The sequence below is a fragment of the Scardinius erythrophthalmus genome (genome assembly GCF_964197995.2).
Source record: "Scardinius erythrophthalmus genome assembly, contig: HAP1_SCAFFOLD_303, whole genome shotgun sequence".
Taxonomy (NCBI): Eukaryota; Metazoa; Chordata; class Actinopteri; order Cypriniformes; family Leuciscidae; genus Scardinius; species Scardinius erythrophthalmus.
In genome coordinates, this window is record NW_028296308.1 from 6,861 (window position 1) to 27,899 (window position 21,039).

Below are 21,039 nucleotides of genomic sequence, written 5' to 3' on the forward strand. Positions count from 1 at the left end.
ACTTTAAAACTTAGAGTTTTGTCATACGTACATCATTGGTGTTTGATTGTATTAAAATTCAAAGAATATAATCCCCAAAGAATATAATTTACTAATTAGCTGTTAAAGTTACTGTAGATGCTGAACCTACCTCTATGTAATCTAATTTCTAATCAAGCTGTAGTTTGCATCATGCGAATGATTTCATTTTGAATTGAACAATTAGTAGTACGCAAAAACAAAAATCTATTATTGTAGTGACAGTTCTCATTTACAGCAGTAAAGGATGTGCACATAATGTCATGATGTTTATATTACAGTCAAATTTGACTGTGAAATGGTGTGAAGTAATTCCTTTTCTTGTTCTGCGCAGAATGTTCAGGGCAGGATCACAGACAGCGGCAAGTTACCCAGCAGGAGATGCATTTATTGTGCCGCGACGGGTCTCTCATGCAGCCGGGAAATCTGTGTGGCTAATGCGCCATCAACGCATTTCCCAGCTTCTGCACTCTGCCGTAGATCGCTAAGTACTTTGTTTATTGATGGCCCACCATTGCCCTCATCAAAAGCTAGTTCTTCGCACTGGGACATTTCGAAGTCACCTCATTGAGTATTTCTGCAGTCACATCTAAACATTAAAAGGTTGTTTGCTCTAGAATACAAAAAAAAATAAAAAAATCTCCCATGACATTTTTAAACCTTTTTTCTATTGTGCAGAAGACAAAAGGAGATCTTTAGCATTTGGACCAGAGACAGTTGTGGTCACCATTCGTTTTCATTGTATAGAATAAAGCAGCTTGGATAGTCTGCTAAGCATCATCTTTTGTGTTACGTCCAAGAGAGAAAGTCATACAGGTTTGAACAGCATGAGAGAGAGAATAACTTGACACGCTATCCCTGAAATGGACCTTGTAGAAGTGTCGTTTTTTAATGGTGAAATAGATTAGGATTGTTGGAGGGATGACAGTCACGGTTTTACTTTGAATAGTGCTGGTGGAACAGAAATCTTTGGTAGCATGTCATTTATAGTTGATGTGTAAATGTGTATATATTGGCCTACATGGGCTTGGTTAATCTTATCACCTTACAACAACTGTTTGCCTGCTGTGCAGTTAACCATGGTAAACACGGACATTGTAGCCCACCTAATCGCCTTGGGTCCTCTCTGTGCCACTTCTGTAATCAAGGGTGTTCACTCTTTTTCTATCTATCTTTGTCTCTCTCCGCTTTGCAGGGGAGCTAAGATGGGGCCATGTTCCCTGGCAGAGTTCCATACACGGCTCACCCTCCCACTGGAACGCCTGATTCCAGTTCAGCCCTTTACAAGACATGCCAGGACCCTTTGTGTGCCAGGCTGGGCTGGGTGTGCGGGCAGAGCGGGACTGCTTCCTCGAGATGTCATTATTGCTGGGTAAATTGCCACTCTTGTCAGAGGCTGCAGCTGGGTGGCATAGCTTTTCATAAAGAAGCATCAGGGCTAATCAGCATTAAAAGCGTGAGCAGAGTGGTATTTCAATGCCCATTTTAGTCAGACACAAGGATGAAGGTCTTTGTTTTTTCTCGTGTAATTCACCAGGATGATCTTGTATTGATATGTCTTATACTTATCTTGTAGTTTTTATGACGATATGGGTTGTCGTTTGCGGGAATCAATATTACATCATTCTTTTTAGATCTGAGAAATTTCATCTGTATACTCAAGTGCAAAAATATATGATGTGATACACCTTGGTGTTTAAAATGGATCTATTTAGGTAATGAACTTAGGGATGCCACTATACAGCTTTTAATTGTCAAAGTCCCAAATTCAGGTTTCCATCACATACTGTATGATGAATTCCAAACATGAAAACATAGTGTAATATAAAAAGGCCATTAAGAGATTTTTCTGAAAGAGATTTGGTAAAAGCTAACATGGGCAGAGTATTCTTCAAAGCACTATCAAACCCCATCAGCTTGTGTGTGCGTGGAACAAAGTCTATCAGAGATGCAAATTAGCTCTTTTTCCTATACATTAATTAGGATTCCCAGAAGAGCGAATCTGCATCTTGAAAACCGTAGCTGCCTCTTCCATCGCCGAGCCTTTGCAACATTCCCTTGTGCATGCTTTCATAAACAGAAATAAATGGCTTTTAGGATTGAATTGTAGTACAGAGATGCGTTCATAATCTAACGGAGAGCAATGTCTGGTGACTAATAGAAATGGAGCCAATTAAGAGCTGTGTGTGGCAGACGGTTTCTTACTAAAACATCTTGTAATACAAACATGAAATGTACCGATTTATACGTTAAATGCATACAGAGAAGTAGCTTAATATTGTTAATAAATATTTTCAAATATTGGGATAAATGTGATAAGTTTGACAGTAGGTCAAAATCTGATTTTCCACATAATTGCCAAACTGCAAGTGGATAAGCTAAATATGTAAGACAATACAGCATGACAGTTTAATAATAACTACTACTACTAATTATTATTATTGCATCATATTTATGTAATAATTTAATAGATTATTGATATTTTCTTTTAATTTAATTGTTAATTTAATTACATTTTAAAAATTGTTCCATGTTTTCCACTGTAAAGCTCTTTTAATGGTCTGAATTTATATAAAGTAGGGTACTTTTTTGAGAAAATATACCCTCTCTCTCTCTCTCTCTCTCTCTCTCTCTCTCTCTCTCTCTCTCTCTCTCTCTCTCTCTCTCTCTCTCTATCGACACGAACAAGATGATGAAGAGGAAAGTCTCTTTAATTAATCCACAGTCATAAATCCAAAAAAGAGCGAGAGCTACTCACACACGTAACATAGGCAATACCCGACAATGAACACAAACAGACCTGAACTTAAGTACACGTGATAACGAGGTACATGTAGATAATGAGTGCACAACTGCACGTAATGAGTGACCAAGACAACAAACAACTAACTCAGGCAGAAGGTGGAGGAACACAAAAAGTCCAAACTAACAGAACCGTCTCTCTCTCTCTCTCTCTCTCTCTCTCTCTCTCTCTTCCCCTTTAAACGGGGAGGTACTCTAGTGTTTCTCCGCTGCCTGTGCTCAGAGACATGTCGGAAACCTCCCACGAGGGGCCCCGTGTAATTCGATGCATGCTGTTAAAGCTTAGAGTATTGTCTTCTCTTGCTTATGAAGCCTCCACCCACCGGCCCACCCTACATTTAGCGGATCATGTGACCGTGGTAAGTCATTTGCAAGTACAACAGTTCTCTGTGAGCTCCCATTCATTTCCTGAGAACTGCCCTGAGCAGCTGAGAGGAGCAGAGAGGGGAGGGAGTCACACACAGTGAGAGAGAGAGAGAGAGAGAGAGAGTGAGAGACAGACAGACAGAGAGGACTGTATAAGGAAGACAGTTTCTGTCGCTCTGCAGCTCCTGGTCAGGTCTGTGTATGTTTTATTCTCTTTCGCTTTTTATCTCTGTTTTTCTTTTCTTTTCTTTTTTGAATACTTCTGTCTCGCTTGTTTGTCTGTGCTCCGTGCATCTCGTTCAGCTGTCACCGTAGAGTTACGCTAAAAAAATGACAAGTCTGATGCTGTCCAGCCTTCTAAAATAATCGTACAATGCAGGTGGTCAAAAACATGATTAAAAAAAGCATGATGTCATTTTTTTTCCCCTGTGTTGTCCACTGAGTTTGAAATATGTAGTGCAATGCACAATATTAATGTACTGTAAAGTGGTTTGAAGTGTCTCAGTAGAGTTTTATTATTTCTCTGGTTCATTTGGTGTGTGTGTATTTTGGAGAAGGTTTAGTTAAAGTTAAAGACAAAGTGGTTTTCTGGGTTAAATATTGACACACTGTCAGAGTAGTGTATGCGAGGAAAGTGAGCCGGAGGTTTCTGAGCAGCCACTGTTCCACTCTCAAAAAAGTTTCATCCCCCCGTTCGGCATGAAAGCATGAGCGTAAGTGAGTGCGAGCGCGTATGAGTGCGTTTGCCGATGGCACGTGTATCTCTGAAGCGATGACAGGCTTCCCGGTGAGTGGAGTTACCGTGGTGACAAACTGGGGTAGGAATCAGAGACTCAAGTGGTGGAGGAAGGACAGCGAGGGGGCGGGAGGCAAGCGTTCGTATGTGTGTGCCGGGGTGTTGCATGGGTGGTGTCGTGGATGTCATCTGCTCCTCAAGGAACAGTCATTGGTATTGATGGCTGGCTGTCAGTGGCGGGCTCCTGGTCTGTGGGCTGGCCCGTGGCTGTTCTTTTCAATTACGCCAGACCTCCGCAACTGACAGCGAAGGCATTTGTTCACGGAGAGAGTGGTGTGGAGGTCGATGTGCATTTGTGTGTGTGCAATTTTATGTGGAGGTTGGATTCCTTATGTGTGTGTGTACTTTGGTACTGTGTCCTGATCTGTGTGACTCTTCACAGTGCTAATGTTGGTCACTCAGCCTTAAACTGTGAGGCAGCCACTGCTGCTTAAGGCTATTCTGCCAGAGAGATGAGGTTATTTAATGCTTTTCTGGTTAAGACCCTTGATTCAGGACACAGTGAGTGTATGTGTGTGTATTGTCCAAAACACTAGTAAACTATACTATTGCTGCTGATACTATAGGTCATGTTGACCAAAATTTTTATTTAATGGCACTCAGTATAACAAACCATTATTGTTGTTATTATTGTATATATTGCTACATTTTTTTTGGTTAAAGGTTTGAATAATGCCTCAAATTGCTCAGGAGAGTACTAAGTGACCAATTTACGGTTTTCACCTGGCAGACCATAAAACGGGTGGGGGAAAAATCTCTTAGATTTACATTGAAAGAGGGATCTTTGAAGGAGCGTTTCTTTGAGGTGGCCTCTCACGTCTTGGGTCAGTAAGTAACCACCTAGCAACCACACAGAACACCTTAGCAACTGCATAGCAACATACTACAAACCACTCAGAACATCCTTAGCAACCGCAACCAAAGCCCTGGCAACCACCCAGAATACCCTAGCATTGTGGCAGTCAGTTCTGCACAGCAGGGAGCTCTTACATTCTTTAGAGAATCAAATGGATCAGTTTTTTATTTTAGCATGTCTATGTTGGTGTTCAAATCTACATTTATTGATAACTGTTCATGTTTCAAATGTGTTCTATTACTATATATATATATAAATCACTTTTTAGGGTCACAGTTTCGATACGGTTCGGTATTCAGGGAAAAAGGGTCTACTGTCAAATAAAAATAAAGAAGAACAAATACAGTAGAGCAAAGATACAATTAAAATAAACAGTGTTTTTCAGGTATAATAGTAGTTTCTACGTATAGAAATTGAATAAGTAATCAAAAGTAAAACAAAATTGCATATAATCTTCACTGTATAAATTAAATAAAGATTAATCATTATTAAAGTTACACAAGCTATTCGGTCAAGAGCATTGAGTAATTTTTTTGTATTTTGTTGTTTGATTAACATTAAAACCACAGACAGCAGGAATATTAGGCTCCTGTCACTTCAAGACATAATTCACTGATCCAGTACACTAATACTGAACACATGCGTTGTCTTTCTCGACTGTTTACGTTCACTTCACTGTGTTTACGACACTCGTATGTCACGTTCACAGACATAATACTATGTTTGCTAGGATATTTATACCAAGACGGGCATGTTGACAATTTTTGTGTGAATTTGTCCATTCAAGCGCTAGACTCGAAACTCAATATTTGCGTGCTGTCTGAGCCGCGGCTCTCTGTGTGTGCTATATATGTGTAAAGCATGTTGGACACTTTCTGATAAAAAATCCAATCTTTAATTTGATTCATTTGATTCAAGTTTAATTGTTTGACTCTGTGGTCCCTGTCAAAAGTGTATTGGAGGATTTTATCGGTGGCTTCGAGATAGCAATCAGCCAGATAGAGGGCTCAATAATGGGACCCAATAATCACAGGACAGCGTATCTGCTTATCACCTCAGCTTTACGTTGCGCTGGAGGATTCCATTAAAATGGTTTCTCCATCCACACAAGTGGGCCCTGATGGCCATGTGGATCGAGAATTAAAAGGTTAGCACCCTTCTGCTCGAAGGAGCTTCACGCAGGTGGGCTGGGGATAGTGAATTATTGATGGAACTTGCCTGAGACTGGACACCTTGCTGAAGGGATTATATGGGAAATCCTCAAAAGACACCCCCAGAACACCCCACCCCAGAGGAAGTGGGCAGGGATTGAAACCCAAACCGGCCCCATCTGTACCAAGCTCAGCCCAGGGGACTCAGGAATGCCCCTGTGGTCTACATAGCTGTCGGCTCCAGCTGATCAAATGTTCAGCTTTGCCCCCAATCCCGCTTTAGTGACAAACAGCTAAAGAGCACAGCACATTCAGAGCGGACATGTTGAGTTAATGTTGGGTTTGTCACCGGGCCTGTCCAATGACACAGAGAGCGTGTCGGTTTAATGATACCCTTCACTGCACTGATGGATCCAGGTGTGTGGTTTGTGTAACCAGACTAAACTGAGCGATTCTGTGGTGCATACTACAAAATAGTATGAAAAATAATTTGTCATTCCTTATTGGATCATGACATACAATATGTGTCTGCGCTAAGGCTGGCTTCATGCATGTCTGTGAGTAAACTGAAACATGTGACAGAAACAGAGTGTGTCCTTCAATAGAGTAATGACTCATAAATGTTTGCTAACTCAGAAAGTAATGTCATGATTGTTTGGTAATACAAGAGGGATGTGGATGCCACTACTCACTCACTTTCTATTTGATTATTTACAGATTATTTATTTATTTATAATTAATTAATTAATTATTTCAGAAAACAGCTTCAGTCCATTTTTCATTTTAAATATGTTACGATCATACATTGATTTGTTATTTATTTATTTCATGAACAATTTTGGGCCGTTTTCCATTTGCGCTAAGAAAAGGGACAATCTGAGATTATCATTAATATTATTTATCTATTTCATTAACAATTTCAGGCCTTTTTCCATTTGATATATTTCTGAAAAAAGGGATGGCCTGAGGTAGATTTAAAAAAAAATTATTTAACAATTTCAGGCCATTTTCCATTTGATATATGTTTCTAAAGTAAGAGGACGATCTGAGATTATCATGATCATTCTTCAACGTCTGTGTTTAGTGCCCATACAAAAACTAACTAAGAGAAGAGTAGGGGAAAGAAGGAATTGTGGGTAACTACGTGGGTCTTATGATCTCTCTCTTCCTCCTCATTTCAACATTTCGCTAAGCTGACAAAATGTTCTAGTGTGTCCTCTGGTGTGTTCAACCCTTGACCCTCTTGTCCAGCCCTGGTTTGTTTACTGAAGCTGTGTGTGGTGAGGGGGAGGGATGATTGTTGAACACTCTGGCATAGAAAGCAAGACGTGGAATTCTACATCTACTTCAAGTACACATATTTTCAATGACACATGTCACTATTCAGTATCAGTAACTCTGGATATACCCTACACTCTTTATTTATGTCATGTATTCAGAGTGGTCTTAATGGCATGAATATCTGTACTGATGTTTACATATGCCTCCTTTCAGTTATTAGACATGGTATGGCTCTTCATGACAGTAAGAGAAATCGAAGACGACTAAACCTGCGCTGTACACTATCTATGTGCTGTTCTCTGCCTGTCGTCATGACAACACCGTTAGCGCACCTATCTGCCGTCCCTTAACCTAAGATGACTTTTGGGAACTTAATGGAAAAAAATTGAATCAATATAATCCCTCAAAGCGTAACAATACATCCAGGATTTGTTGTGATTTTTTTTTTTTAATTGCTCAGTCAGGGGACTCAGAAACCATCAGTAGGACATTCTGAGATATGCATGAACTTTGTTAGCAGTTTTAGGTCCAGCGATCGGGGGGTTGAGAAATTATGCAAACAACATATGGAGTCAATTACGATCCAAAGGCAAAGCACAGCATGCATGGCTCAGCTTTGAGAGACTGGAACGTGAGTCTATGTCATATAGTATAACTTCCCTCCGGCGACTAGCTCAGACTTGTACCTGGCACTTAATGTTGGATATAAGCAGAAAACGTGGAAAAGTAAACTGAAAAGCAGACGCTGCATGTGAAGCATAAATAGAAATCCAGCTGCTTATTCTATTAAGTAAGGCTATGGGTGCCAGAATGGGTCTTTATTTTATTTTATTTTATTTTACACTCTAACGAAAGGCTCAATCTAACATTATCCTGAGTATTTATTTGTTTTGTTTTTTTATTAATTAATTAAAGGGTTAGTTCACCCAAAAATTTATTTCAAGATAAGTTTCTGGCCATTTTTCATTTGAAATATGCTCTAAAAAATTACAATCTGAGATTATCACAATCATAATTCTTTTATGTATTAATGCCATGAACAACTTCAGGACTTTTTTTCATTTTATACATGTTAGGTTACAGCCTGAGATTATTACAGTCATAAATATGTATTTCTTTATATTTTTATTATATACACATACATATTTATCGATTTATTTATTTGTCACAAACCATTTTCATTTGTTTATTTATCTGGATATGCCCAGACTGGGACCTAAATCTGGATATTTGCAGAAAACGTGGAAAAGTAAACTGAAAAGCAGACATTACATGTGAAGCATGAATATAAACCCAGCTGCTTATTCTATTAAATGAGGCTATGGGTGCCTGAATGGGTCAGATTTCAGGACAAAAACACCCTCATGAGGACTTCCTGTTTTATTTAATGTTTGAGTGAGTTGAACTCTTTTTGCTCTGTAGTTGTTATTTTACTTAATGTGGCAAGAGTGCCGGTTATAGATTTGCAGAAAGAAATCGAGAGTGCAAGCGTCTGTGTGCTGTGCTTCGTGCATGTTGTGATAGTGTGTTTTCTTGTTTGGCACAAATGCCATTGCTCAATCAGAGAGTGTGTGTAGGAGGTTCTACAAGAGGATGTGAGCTGTGTAAATATGCACGTTCTGAAACTGTGAATCTGGGTGAATCTGAAATTGTGAATCTGGGAGATTATTATATAGGTCCATCCTGTTCCCATTTAACCTACCAAAATTCTGCTGGAGTTTAGTTAACAAACTAGTAGCAGGTAAGTTTGCGTTTGTGCATTGATACCTGGTCTTGTTTATCTCAAATGTATGTATTTATGTGTAGGGGGAGGGTGCCGGTATGCAAGGCATTGAAAAGCTACAGAGAGGCGTCTTTAAGAACCTCTTCACCATTAAGGCTGGAGGATGCAGCCAGCCCCCCCGAGACATGAGGAGTGGGTTATTGTACTGATGATAATACACTACACCACCTCCACCCACAGACCTCCAACCCTCCTCCCATCTACCTCCGCAAACACTTAACAGACTCAATACATTGTATAACCTGCACTGCTATACATAGTACGACTGCACTTATTTCCATATGATGTATGGTGAACAGTAGAATGACATGCTATGAATGAAAGGCCTGTAGCTGATCTCCTTATATAGCATTGATGATAGTTGTGTAACTGCAAGTGGCATTCAAGTGCACATTTCATTTGCTATTATTTACAGAAAATCACCAGTCCTGATACAAAAGCATGTGGTATAACTAGACCTCATTTTCTGAAGAGAATGCGAGTGCTGCTAACCTGTGCTAAGCTAACGATTTTGATGCTAAGTGTTGCCAGGGCATTGCTATAAGTGTTTTTTTATAGCTCACTGCTATTCGGTTCCTGTGATGTTTTGGGTAATTGCTTACTAGGTTCAGAACCAACCCTTAATGTAAAAAATACTAGTACTGCAAATTGTCATATTAATTTAGTTACATAATTGATGTTGGCTGGTCAAACAGACCACTCTCCTAAATTCATATGGTTAATGTGTATTATTATTGTTGTTATTATTGTTATTATAAATACACTACCGTTCAAAAGTTTTTTTTTTTTCAGTAAGATTTTTTAAAAGAAGATTAATACGTTTATTTAGAAAGGATGCATTAAATTGTTCAAAAGTGACGGTAAAGATATTTATGTTACAAAAGATTACGAGTTTAAATAAATGCTGTTCTTTTGAACTTTATATTCATCAAAGTATCCTGAAAAATGTATCACGATCTCCTCAAAATATTACAGCACAACTGTTTTCAACATTGGTGATAATAAGAAATGTTATTGAGCAGCAATAATGATGCTGAAAATTCAGCTTTGCCATCACTGGAATAAATAACATTTTTAATAACATAAATAACATTTAAACAAAAACAAAAAACAGTTATTTTACATTGTAATAGTATTTCACAATATTACTGTTTTTTTGGTCAAATAAATGCAGCCTTGGTGAGCATAAGAGACTTCTTTCATAAACATTAAAGGTCCCGTTCTATGCCCCTTTTCACAAGATGTAAAATAAGTCTCTGATGTCCCCAAAGTGTGTATGTGAAGTTTGAGCTCAAAATACCCAACAGATCATTTTTTACAGCATGTTTAAATTGACATTTTTTGGGGCTCAGAAAAACGAGCCGTTTCAGTGTGTCCCCTTTAAATGCAAATGAGGTGCTGCTGGACGACACAGGGGGCGGAGCTTCATGAGCTCGTGCTCAGTCTGTCAGGAAAAATTCATCTCACGGAATGATGATAATATCAGAAACTCTCAGTAACGGCGTTCATTTCGAGTCGGACAATAATGCCTACAGAGTCAGAGTGCTGTATAGAGATGAAACAGGTATGGTTTAGTAGTTTAATTACGGTTATTATAACGTATTTGTCATCTGCTTGTAGGCTATGTATCCATTATTTATTAATAGCCTACAAGTCTGCTGTCTGAATGATGATCAAACATGTACTGATGTGTTTAATAAAGTTTATTGTACATCACACAAAAGATGAAGCGTCAGTTTTACTTCAGAAAATCACCGTAAGAGCTGAGTAAACACAGTAGGCTAAGTTATAGGAAGTGCGCAAGTAGCCAGTAGAGTTGAGGGAGCATTCCTGTGGGCGGAGGTTAGTCAAGAAACGGTTCTGGTGATGTCACTAATGCAGGATGTAGAGGGGTGTAGTCCAATCGAGACGTTTTTTGTAGTCAACTTCTGTTAAATAAAATATCTCGCTTGGCATTGAACTTTGAGCTTTATAATTTTACAGATATTATTTATGCTCTAACAGCAACATTACACACTAACTAAAGTTTGTAACATGGAATCGCATGCAACGGGACCTTTAAAACATTTTTACTGAATTTTACTGAACTAAAAAAACGTTTGAACAGTAGTGTATATAATTTGAATGTACATTTTATAAGAATATGTATTAAAAATATGAGTTTAGATGAGTAAGTCACACTTTACTGCTGTAAGCATAAAGGTGGATATTTGCCCTAAGCGTCTGACAGTGCACAGCTCGAGTGTGAAACAGTATTGTTGTTTGCTCATCTGTGTGTGATGTTTTCTTTGGATGGAACTTCTACCTTTCCAGCAAACAGAGCCACCCTGCAGTCCACAGCTGGTACGAACACATATGGCCCTTAAAAGTTAGCTTTGGACACCTTAAAATGGATTTACTTGAATGCAGGGGACAGCTGTGAGCGTCTTCTTAGCAGGCGTAGGATTTGAGAGGAGGGGCAATCTTCTTAACTGTCAATCACATCTTAAGCAATTGTGGTTGGATGACAAAGGGATGTGCGTTTCTAATGGGGAGAGTTTTTTTTTTCAATTTATGCATTTAAGCAATAGCCAGAGAATAACTTGGCTCTCCCAAATAGGACTATTGTAATAGAGCTTATAATTGTAACGGTCAAAAAGTCACACTCTGAGAAAGTGGATTTTTCTTTTTTTTTAACAGCAGTGACTGTCAATGTATTGGTCACATGTCAGTGACAAGACTGATTACAATGGGCTGGGTTCATTAAAAGTGGATTAATGGCATGTGAATCAATGTGACATTACCACTACATGACTACTCGTTAGTCATAATGACTTGTCGAAAGAAAAACACAGAGGTTCGATTTTCTTTTTTTCACTTCTGTGATTACAGTGCAGCATACTGTAACACAGGCAGTACTCGCTTTCTGTGGACAGACCATTGTCCATTACCATAACATACAGTGTGTAATTACTTACTTTTTTTTTTTTTAATAATAGGACATTTTAGACTATAACAGAATAAAATCTTTACCTTTATAACTCAAATTCTTTATACAGCTGTTAACTGTCTGTCAAACTGCTATGCATTATATTGCAATTCAGTATGTGTGCTGATATCATTGTCCACAAGCATTAGTTTGAAGGGTGCAAATGTGCTGCAGAATAATAGTCTTTGCAGGTGTTACAAGTGTGCGTTGATGGCGTTTTAGTATTAATAATTTTAGTATTATATCCTATTTCAGTATTTATTAATATTTTGAATTAACTTTTTATTTGTATATATTCAGTTTGTTTGTTTTAAAAATATATTTAAGTTTTTTAGTTTATTATTTAGTTTATTAGTTCTATTTAGCTTTAATTTTTATATCAGTTTTAGTCATTTTAGTGCTTCAAATTAAACCTATTTCAGGTATTTGCCAAAACAACATTTCTAATTGTATTTATAATGTATAAAACAGATGTATGTAACTACATTGCTTGGCATAAGGATTATTATTTGTTGTCAATAAGTATAAGTTTTGTTGCTGTGTGTTTATTTTATGAAATCTTGCCGGCTAAATGTAGTAACCATTTGATGAAAATAAAAAAGCCCCATGAATCCATAGGTTACGATGGTTTTAGAGCATCGCTCCGCATTATGGGTAACAACGCCCCTTAGCTGCTCTAAAATCACTGAAAAATATGGCTTCTTGAAGCTTATTCCTCTATTACGTTTTTTTAAGTTCAAGTTCTTCATCTAATATTTGTATTTTGTTTTATTTGAGCTTTATTTCAGTTGCTAAAAATGATTTTTAACAGTTTTTGTTTTAGTCAACAATACTTCTACTCCTAAACTAGAAAGGCCCCCGGTTTTCATTTCAGAAACCTGGTCACTTTACAGTACACCAACTCCAGACTTCTGACGTGACACATTCTGAGAAGGAGAGAGAGAAAGCGGGAGCTGTGAGGCATTGCTGGTCAGAGGCAGTTCATTAGCTTTCTTTTCTGAATTGGAGATGAGGTTGGGTTTCCAGTTCCTGTGCAAACTGAGGGCTTGGAGGGAGAAAATATGGAGTAGGAGCAGCCTATCAGCACATGCACATTCCTTATTGATCCAGCACAGATCATCATCAGCATTTAAGTCCACCTCTCCCCAGCTAAATCCCTCTGCGGTGACCACTCCGCCCATTCCATACCTCTCGGAGCAATTGAGGTTTTTGTGTCAGGTCTATTTTAAAGCATGGACCACTGAGACCACAGCACTTTAACTAAAGGGGGAAGGGAAGAGGTGTGCTAGCAGTGGCCAGGGTCTTGTGCAGCCTACAATTTCAGATTACAAGTAGTGTGTATGTTTAACAGCAGATTTCTTTGTATTTAATATCAGGTATAGGCAACATAGCAAAAATCTATTTATATATATATATATTTATATATATATTTTTATATATTTATATATATATATATATATATATATATATATATATATTCTATTAAATCATTATTTAAAATGTTTAATATATTGTTAGAAAATCTTGTTAACATAATCATTTACAAATTGTATTTTGTTCAAATAAAATAATTTTATTCCAAATCTTAAAATCGTTTTATTTTATTTTATTTTAAAACTCGGTGTTGCATCAAAATCATTGCAAATTTATTGTAAATATTCAATATATCGCCCAGCCCTATTTCTTTTCTACACTACTGTTAAAACAGTATGACACTACAGTGAGATGGATATTATAGAGACAACAGTATACATTATGTGTGACAACTAGGGTGAATTGGAAATTCATGAGAAATATTTCAGAAGTCATAGAACGATTTGGCTGAAGAACCACAGCTCATGAAGCCAGACATGTTTACTAGAACCTGCAAAACCACGTGAATGACAGAAAAAACAAAAACAAAAAAACAATGCCTTTGCTTTAGCTGTGAAGACGCCTCTTTGCTGAGTTGAAAGCCCATCACTCTGCATCCTGATACTTCAAACTAAATATCTAAGCTGTGACTAAATGTCCCAAGGGTGCGTTTAGCGAAACTAATCCCTTTATTCTGTTTTCATAAACTTTGACAGATTTTTCAGCTGAAAATGCTGATCAGGACCAGCTGATCAGGATGCAAGTCAAGTCACCTTTATTTATAGCACGTTTTACAATACAGATTGTTTCAAAGCAGCTTTACAGTGATAACAGGAAAATAATGCAACAAAGTTTGTTTCTGCTGTACAGCAGAAAACAGCATCATAGTCCAGCTTAAGTAAGTTCAGTGATGGTTTGTTTTTGTTGTAAAAAAGTTATTAATTTAGTTAATTTATATATATAGCTGCTCTGAAGAAAACAGTGATGTCATCATCCAGCTCAGTTCAGTTCTCATTTAATGGTGTCAATGTAAGCAGATCAATAATATTGTTGAATATTAAGATATCATCAGATATCGTTCTGTGTAAGTAACTGTGTAGGTGATGCATAAAAAACAACAACAAAAAAAAACAGTTAATTTTAAAATATTAGTATTAGTATTTTTCTTAGCATTACATTCTGCTGTATGGATTCCACTAAACATTAATTTGAGATGTTTTCATGTTTTTAAAAAAGCATGAGTGAAGAATGGACTCTGACCCCTCTTTTCTCCTTTACTCCCTTTTACACAACTCATGACCTCTCACCCCCATAGCACTGACCAATCAGTAAAATAAACCTGGCTGATACTTTATCTCATAATATTATAGGAAAGGATTTGAGAATAATAGTTTTATGCATGTGTTTCAAACGGAAGTTTTTATACCAGATTTCATCTCTTTTCTAAATTTCAGAGGAAATGAATGGCTTAATTAGGCATGATTTTTCTTGCTCCATTAGGAAACGTACAACCGTACCAAAGTTTGACTGTGTGCAGCTTTTTATATGCGAGTAGTGCGGACTAGGGCCGTATCTCATGGACTAAGCTGTCTTATCCTCATTGAATCACTGACACAGGATCTCCCTGGGCAGAAATAGCCAGAGCCCAAGGGCATTTTGCTGGACTACGGGTGCTTCCGTCAGCCTGTGTTTTGGAAAGTTGGCCTAGTGTTTACAAGAGCCTCAGCGTTCTATTAAAGGTCTCTCACTTCCTATCAGGTGTGTGAGGCCTAGTGATGGGGGTAGTTGGATAAAATTGATGTACAGTACAGGAGTCTTTTTACAGCTGCCATCTTGGACGGGTCCCAGCATTTGACTCTGCTGATGGTGTTTAGGGCTTGCATGTTTTTCCCTCTTCTGAGTGATCTTTCATCTTGATTGCATTGACATGGCTCTAAAACTGGCATTCAAGAGCAGCGCATTCCCTTGTGACCTCATTTTTTGTTCAGAGGAGTTTATCTGGTCATGTCTTTCAGCACTCCTTCTGTTCGTCTCTGAGTCAGAGTACATTTGTCACACTCAGAAAAATAAAGAGAGCTACAAGACAGCAAATCTGCTTGGTTGGGGGCCCGAGTGAATGACAGGCATTGTTGTGTGGCTGTTTTTAGACAGAGGAAAATGGCAAAGTGGGCTCCCTGAGGTGAAGCGCTACCGTCTGGATGCGTAGGGAGGAGAACACGCACTCAGATTACTTATCCACAAACTCAGCTGGTACTGAAGCAGCACATCTCTCTAGAGCTTGAATCAAAAAAGGTCCCAATAGCGGCCAAAGTCTTAGGGCACAGACTTGCCTGCCAAGGAAAATGCGCCTTATGAAATGGAAAGTCTGAAGTCATTCACAGTATGCCAGAAAAGATTAACCAAAAAAAAATAGTCCACTCTGAAGGATGGGGAGCATTGGGGTTAGAATCCACGATATCTACCAGAAAGAGAGATGGATGTGGGTGTGATTGTATTATGTTTTCTGAAATTCATTCGCTGTTCAGTTTGTGTAAGGGGAGAAGTCAAGAAGTAAATTCCTCTTTAAATGCAGTACATCTGACACTACCTGAGATGACCTTGATGTTGCTCCAGTGAAAAAGTTTATTTGGTAGTCAGATGGTAGTGCTATGGTACTTGGTTATTTCCAAAACAGTTACGTATTTATTTATTACAAGTTTATGACAGTAGATGTTGGTTAATACACCAAAAAATCTCATGACTGATACCATGTGCGAAGAAAAAATTCATGATACTGAAACAAACCGAGCTTTCCACTAAATACCATCACATCTCCCCCTGCCCCCCGAGGTTGAGTTACTGTGTCCAGCATGACAGTAAATGGAAAGGCGGTATTTAGCCTGCATGTTCTCTGCTGGTAATGACAGAGTGCTGACTCGTCATATTTGCTGTTTACAGGGGCTCCAAAGTGGGAAGTGAGCTTGAGCCGAGCTCTGTCTTGCAGACATTGTCTGGCAGTGGCGAGAGGAAGCCTGATTCTCATTGCATCATGTGAACTTGTTGATTTTTTGACTATTTTGGTTACAGGATTTTTATTCGGTAGATCAGCAGGAACTTTACTTCATAAAATGCATAAATGTAGATGTAAAAAAGTTTGAGTTTGGGCTGGAACTATCTCTTTACAGACAGTCACTTTTTTTTTTTTCAAACTAGTGGTTCAGAAATTGCACACTTCACCTTTAATATTTCCAGAGTGTTAGTTTTTTGCAAATCAAAAGCCAAGGTAATCTATTTACAAGAGCTCAGCGGGAAGCAGCTCTCAATAGCTCTTCTTCTCAGTGTGGAGTCTGATGTTACATAAAATGCTGTTCTTTTGCTCTGGTTGAGTCTGAGAGGCTCTCTTGGCATGTTTGAGTTCAGTGTTCTTGTCTGGTTCTTGGCTGGGCTCCAGTGCTTAAATCTCTACCTCCCTCCTCAATCACCTCCTCCTCCTTCTCCTCCTCCTCCTCCTCCTCCTCTCTTCCCCATCTGCATTTCCCCCTTCGGCCCATGGCAGCAGGACCAGCCTCTGTGCCACAGATGACTGTAGTTGCTCTGGGCTCTCGACATGGGAACAAAGCATTGGCAGGACCAAGGGAACCCGTCTGTTAGTGTGCTACTCCTCCAGTGCAGATATGAATTCAGATATGAAACGCCTCCAAGCAGTAGCATGATCATCCTGCTCCTCTTTCTTTTCTGCTCATGTTCCAAATTTTGTCTTTTTATTTATTCTGAAATTTCTTGGTGTTTTGGAATATTTTATATTAGGATATATTGCTGCCATATCGGTTAATGGCTGATATTGGACATTTTTTCATGGATGTTTAATACATATACACAAGTTTAAGATGAAGTACTAAGATTACTGAAATAAATAAATAGAACTATTAATATATAGAATGAAAAAACACTTTTGTGCATGTCTGCATGAAAGACACTGTTTATTGAAGAATTTTCAGGCCAGTGCTGCTTCGTCAGAATTGTCACAAAGGTTTATCATATGCATGTGTTTTTAAGTCTAGTATATTTAAACATTCAAGTAATTTTTAACTATTCAAGCTCAAGAAGATGTGAAAAAGAACACAATTCGGTATTTAAGAGAGGCTGTGAAAGAAGAAATTGAGTTCTCTTTTGCGTCTTGTGCTTGAAATACACACAAAATTATGTTAAGTTTTGATGAGTAAACCTTTGCGAATGAAAACGCATGTTTAACAGTATATTGGATCCATGCATTAGCTCTTAAAGTGACAGGAGCCTATTACCTGCTGCTCTCTGTGTTCTTAATGTTAATCAAACAATAAAAGACAGAGAAAATCACTCACTGCTCTTGACTGAATACCTTTTGTAGCTTAATCTACATTTAATTTATACACTGAAGACTATGCAGTGTTGTTTTACTGCTGATCCTTTAATTTCTGTACATAAATACTACAGTTAGGCCCACCTGACAAACTTTTTCTATTTAACTTTCAATTTTGCACCGTCATTCATCTTGGTTCTATTGTATTCATTTGTGCTGTTGCTTATAATTTGTTTATTTGTTCGTATTTATTACTGACTGTTCACTTGTCTTCAGTAATAACTAGTACTTTGTATTAGTTAGACTAGTACTTTTTGCTGTGGCATCGAATTTGAAATCAAGAATTGTGAAATTTCACAACAATGAAAACAATATTTATTTATTTATGCAAATAAAAATTTAAACCAGTGGCCCAAACAGTAAAAAATCCTTAGCGTTGAGCCCTGCTTTTTCTAATGTAACTTAGTAATTAAAGGTGGTATCAGTGATTTCAGGCCCAAAAATATTTTTATCACATTCATCTAATCTTTCCTAACGATCCGCTAGCTGCCCGCCCCATAAGCATGCCGTCAAAAAAACGCGTCTCTGTAGGCAGCCTAGGCACTGAGATCTGCACACAAAAACAAATGGTTTAGCCAAACACTCAAAACCAAAACAAATAGTGTTCCAACCAATCACCGACAAGGGGGAGGGTGTTGTGAGGTTTTGAGACAGCTTTTTCTTCAGCTCTGACTTCGTGTGCAGCCGTGCAGGAGCACAAAACCTCACAACACCCTCCCCCTTGTCGGTGATTGGTTGGAACACTATTTGTTTTGGTTTTGAGTGTTTGGCTAAACCATTTGTTTTTGTGTGCAGATCTCAGAGCCTAGGCTGCCTACAGAGACGTGTTTTTTTGACGGCATGCTTATGGGGCGGGCAGCTAGCGGATCGTTAGGAAAGATTAGATGAATGTGATAAAAATATTTTTGGGCCTGAAATCACTGATACCACCTTTAATCTTTAAAAACACTACTAATTTAGTTAAATGTAATCCTTAGCAAATCTTAAGATGAATACCCACTTTATATTATAATGTAATTATGCCTAAATTCACTTGACACTATTAGTTTCAGTTGCTTTGTATTTTATTTTCAACTTTTTCTTTTTGACAAAAAAGTAGACAATTTAAATATCTGCCATAACACAAAAATGATTATCGAATTATCGGCATCGGCCAAAATTTAAATGTCAGTGCTTCCCTATTTTATACCCCTTGACAAATTGATAGGCTATTACTTTATAAATACCTCCAAACCACTTAAATAAAGGTTCCCACTATACACTGTAACGCCCCTCACATCAATGACACACCAGGCTTGGCGAGGTAGAAAGTTATACAATGAGGTATGCAACCGGCTCCAGGGGGCAAGTTGAATACTCTTTAAATCATTGTGTAGCAAGGTCAGCGTGGGGTCCAGGAAGGTCAGGCTTTTCCACCCAGGCCTGTCACCTCATATTGATCCGCTCGTCATTCTTTGGGGTCTGCCTGCCGGTGCTCCGTCTGCACCCACGTCCATCGGGGAGTTCTGGAGCTACGGCTGGGCATGGGAGTGCCAGCCAATCCCCTCCCCTGGCTCCCCCATCCTCAGCCGGAATCAAATCCCAGGCGGGCCCCCTCCCTGTTGCCCCGTTTCCAGTTGAATTGCCCTCATTCTTCTCAGGGAGCCTCTCGGGGGACGGCTCCAGCCGTGCATGGCAATGAGATGCCTGAGCACTCAGTTACTGCACCTTCCATGCTCATAACGCTCACACCTGGGATCACCATTTCATTTCGGCGTCCCGGTGAAATGGAAAGGTGATCTTAATCTCTCTCGCTCGCTCGATTGCTCTCTTTCCATTTCTCCAGTTTTTTAAAGGGATAGTTCACCCAAAAATGTAAATTCGGAAACGCATTACAAGAAGGTCTTATTAGTTATTTAATGCATTATCTTACAAAGAGCAATACATCTGTTATATTATTCATTCATCTTTGTTAACATTACTTAATAAAAATACAACTGATTATTGTTAGTTCATGTCCATTAAATAATATTAGAATGCAACTTTTAATTTTTAATAATGTATTAGTTGCTGTTGAAATTAGCTTGAACTAAGATTAATAAATGCTTTAGAAGTATTTTCATTGCTAGTTTGTTAACTAGTCAACTAATGTTAGTGAATTGAACCTTATTGTAAAGTGTTTTAGAAAATTCTGTCACACATTTACTCATCCTCATGTTTTTCCAAACTAGGGGTGGGGGAAAAAATCGATTCTTAGATGAATCGCGATTCGGGACGTGGACGATTCTGAATCGATTCAAAAATGTCAAAAATCGATTTTCTAAAAAAAAAAAAAAAAAAAAATTCTAATAACATAACATTGACGGAACGCAAAAGGCGGAACTCTGAAGCGGACGTGCACGTGCGCGGACAGTCTGTGGCGTGCACATAACAGAGACGCGCACATAACGGACGCATGATGGCTGAGCGCCAAATGTGCAATGCCAGTCACAAAAAGTTACATTTTGACTGTAAGTTACTCTCTGCAGATGTTCATTCACTTTCTTTGTATAAGCTGTTTTTGATTGTGGTATACAGCAAACATTTCAAGTCATAACTCTTTATTATTTAGTTGTGTATAAGTCAAGAGCGACTTTGTATGTTACTAATTATTCAGAATATGCATAAGTCCACAAGCATTATACGTTATGATAGCTTCTGGTACATAATTCGCTATTTTTGAACGAAAACTGTTTGTGAATTTGCTACAGCAAAATGTTTTTTTTTTTTTTTTTGTCTGAAGGATTATATTGCTCATTGGAAATAACAAGAGGATGTTGGTTAGAAGTCTATGATTAAATGCTACTATGCTAGAGATTCAGAATATGCTGAAGTTTGTATTACCGTAATTTACTACAAGTAACGCTGCTAGTACAAGCACACATTTATTTTCCTGTTGGTTCTCAGCAATGTTGGGACATATGTTGGCAAATGTAACCTTACAGTTGACTTGCCAAATCACTTCCATTTGTCTAATTAATAAAATTTATATAAGAAGTATTGGAAGTAAGTTCGTTATGGGTCATCATAAATACTTTGCTTTAAAAGTACCAAGTAAAAACATTTTTTCAATGTTTTTGATAAAAGGCACTTTAATGTCTCCGTTTGTCATTCTGTATAGCAAAGCAGATAAGAGTAGATCATGATCAGAAACCTGATTAGAAATCATTATGAATAAAATCGAATTGTTTTGAATCGAAAATCTTTTTGAATCGAAAATCGATTTTGAATCGAATCGTGGCCTCAAGAATCGGAATCGAATCGAATCG

General features: G+C 38.1%; 1 protein-coding gene across 1 annotated transcript in view; it reads left to right on the top strand.

Moving 5' to 3' along the window:
• Nucleotides 1–3,271: 3,271 nt before the first annotated feature.
• LOC308686475 (Krueppel-like factor 12) overlaps nt 3,272–21,039 on the top strand; it is a gene marked incomplete at its 5' end in the record, with an annotated part of 39,630 nt that continues 21,862 nt past the window's right edge. The window contains one exon of the mRNA XM_081394894.1: nt 3,272–3,379. The remainder of the gene's footprint in view (nt 3,380–21,039) is intronic.